The sequence below is a fragment of the Nelumbo lutea genome, chromosome 1 (assembly GCF_056320005.1).
Source record: "Nelumbo lutea isolate HS-2025 chromosome 1, American lotus-T2T, whole genome shotgun sequence".
NCBI classification, from domain to species: domain Eukaryota; kingdom Viridiplantae; phylum Streptophyta; class Magnoliopsida; order Proteales; family Nelumbonaceae; genus Nelumbo; species Nelumbo lutea.
Genome location: NC_142684.1, coordinates 92,658,267 through 92,661,374, shown reverse-complemented (window position 1 = coordinate 92,661,374; position 3,108 = coordinate 92,658,267).

Here is a 3,108-nt window from a genome sequence, read left to right as displayed (position 1 = left end):
ACATATAAGAGTAGAGTTCACATTTGCGCCCCCTTAGCGTCCCATAGCACATCTCCACCGTGTATTGGGAACATCTCCCGATGATGACATTGTTAGTGATGGTACTATCATCGAGAGATGTTCCCAATAAACAATGGGGATATGTTGTGGGATGACATCACCGTGTTTTATATTTTCAACTTTTTAAATAATTAATAATTATTCAAATTTTATATACTATTTTTAATGATTTTCTATAATAAAAAAATAACAATAGTTAATTTCAGTTAGGTTTACTCATCAAATTGATGAAATTGGTAAAATTTGAGTCGGTTAGATTTTAAAAAATGTCAGTTGGTTTTTGCCGACCAACTCCCCAACCTGACCAGGTCAATTTGGTTGGCCAAAAAGCTTATAACCGAACCAAACCAACTCATGAACACTCATAAATTTAGCTAAATTAGTAGTCTCATCTCTAATAAATAATAATAGTTTAATCTCCAATAATTATTGAAAATTTATAGCAAAAATACACAATTATTGAAAATATTTTGATAATGAAAAAATAATAATTACAAAAATACAATAAGTACTAAAAATTAATATATTAACTTAACCAATAAATAGTATAATCTCAAATAATGGTTTAATCTCTTATAAATATTAACCAATAAGTTACAACACAAATACCCTAAGTACAATAAATTAAATTTAAAAATTTCAATAATAGTAGTTTAATCTCCAATAATTATTGAAAGTTTATATTAAATAACAAAACAAAATGAATTTATACAAGATTATTGAAAATACATGTATTACAAAAAACAATAGATAATTACTGAAATACAGTAAATATTAATTTTATTATATATAATTATATAATAAATACAGATTAAGAGGTTAAAATTATTATTTTTTGAAAGTTATTTTCTCAAACTATTACTTTATATAAGTGGAATTGGTTATTTGCAATATTATGTAAAATATTAAATTATTATTAATTCAATATTATGTTATAATAGTAATTTAATCTCCAATAATTATTGAAAGTTTTGTATTAAATAAAAAACAAAATAAATTTATACATAATCATTGAAAATACATTTATCATAAAAAAGACTAAATAATTACTGAAATACAATAAATATTAATTTTAGTATATATAATTATATAATAAATACAGATTAATTTTTTAAAATTATTATTAATAAATATTATTGTTTTTGAAAGTTTTTTTATTACTTGATATAAGTGAAATTAGTTATTTACAATGTTATGCAAAAGTTTTAAATTATTATTAATATCAATATTATGTTATAATTACTTTTCTACTTTTCAGAATTTTTAATTTTATTGCATGATTTCTTTATTTTAACTATTTAATTATGTTAAATATTTTTTATTTAAAATATTTAGTTAATTAAATACTTAAATAATATGTAAATTATTTAAATTTAAAAATATTAATTATTTGTTCAATTTAATTATCCATAAAATCATAATTTATACTATTATTACATAATTTCATTCTTAATTTTATAAAATATTAAATTATTATTAATTTCAATATCCTGTTATATTTATTTTTAAACTTTGAAGAAATTTTTAAAATTTATTACATAATTTGGTTATTTTAACTATTTAAAATCTAGTTATGATTAATATTTAGTTATTTAAATATTTATATAATCTATAAAATATTTAAACTTTTTTGTTATTTTAATTTTATTTATTTAAATCTATTACATATTATTAAATATTTGAAAAACATTTAAATTGATAATCTAGAAATAACATAATTTAAATTGTTAGTACATAATTTCGTGATATATTTTGTAAATATATAAAATTATTTTTTGTGTTTTTAATAAATTATTTAAAATTATTATATAATTTTGTTAGAATATTTAAATAATTCTTAAATTTTTTAATTCAAACTTTCTTTAGATAGATATAGATAAAAAGTAGGGGAGAGGATAAATAGGATTTAGAGATAATTTTAGAGAAAGAAGGGGGATAGTGGGGGAGGTAGATTAGGAGAAATTTTAGGAAGAGATTATTTAGGTTATTGGAAAAGTGCATTGGTTGTTTCAAAAATGACATATAATTAAAAAAATAAGAAATTCAATAAAAGGAGAAAATTTCTTGACCACTTTATCTTAATATATATATATATATGTATGTATGTATATAGATAGATAGATAGATAATGTAAATAATTAATTTCACTTATATCAAGCAATAATTCGAGAAAATAACTTTCAAAAAAGTTAATACTTATTAATAATAATTTTAAACTCTTAATCTGTATTTATTATATATTTATTTATACTAAAATTAATATTTATTGTCTTTTATGATAAATGGATTTTCAATGATTATGTATAAATTTATTTTGTTTTGTTATTTAACAGAAAACTTTCAATAGTTATTAAATTACTATTATTGAAACTTTTAAATTAAATTTATTGCACTTATTCTATTTATTGTATTTTTCTTATAAGTTATTGATTAATATTTATTAGATATTAAACTATTATTTGAGATTATACTATTTATTGACTAAGTTAATATATTTTTAGTACTTATTGTAGTTTTGTAATTATTGTATTTTCATTATCATTATATTTTCAATAATTGTGTATTTTTGCTATAAATTTTCAATAATTATTGGAGATTAAACTATTGTTATTTATCATACATAAAACTATTAGTTTAGCTAAAATTATGAGTGTTCATGAGTTGGTTTGGTTCAGTCATATGCTATTTGGCCAACCAAATTGACTTGGTCAGGTTAGGGAGTTGTCAACTAAAACCAACTAACCTTTTGTGAAAACTAACCACTCAAGTTGTATTAGTTTGGGTCAATTTTTTGGTTTGGTTAGTCTCTTAAGAATATTTAAATTTAAAAATTTATTTTAATTTTAAAATTACAGTACAATTATTAAAAAATAAATTTAAAAATTAGATTTATGATATAAAACATTTTAGAGTAAGAAATATGGGAAAATTCCCACTTTTTTGTATTAAAAAGTACATTTAAAATATAAAATATTAATATATATCCATGGTTAGGTCAATTTACAAATGGCCAAAGAGAAACTGATCCAACTTGGTCAAATTGGGAAA